Here is a 212-nt window from a genome sequence, read left to right on the forward strand (position 1 = left end):
ATAAATATAAATTGTTTATGTCTCCAACCGCATGCAGTAAAAAACAAATAAAAAACTATTTATTTATTTATTTAATTTATTTATTTATTTATTTATTTATTTATTTATTTTGTTTGTTTGTTTGTCTTTTTGTTTCTGTCTTTATCTATCGGTAGAGGCATTTGTTTAAATTAAAAAAATAAAAAAATTATTTCTTTTTGTTTATTCTTTTT

This window comes from Eimeria mitis, genomic scaffold (genome assembly GCF_000499745.2).
Source record: "Eimeria mitis Houghton genomic scaffold, Emh_scaff2322, whole genome shotgun sequence".
Taxonomy (NCBI): domain Eukaryota; phylum Apicomplexa; class Conoidasida; order Eucoccidiorida; family Eimeriidae; genus Eimeria; species Eimeria mitis.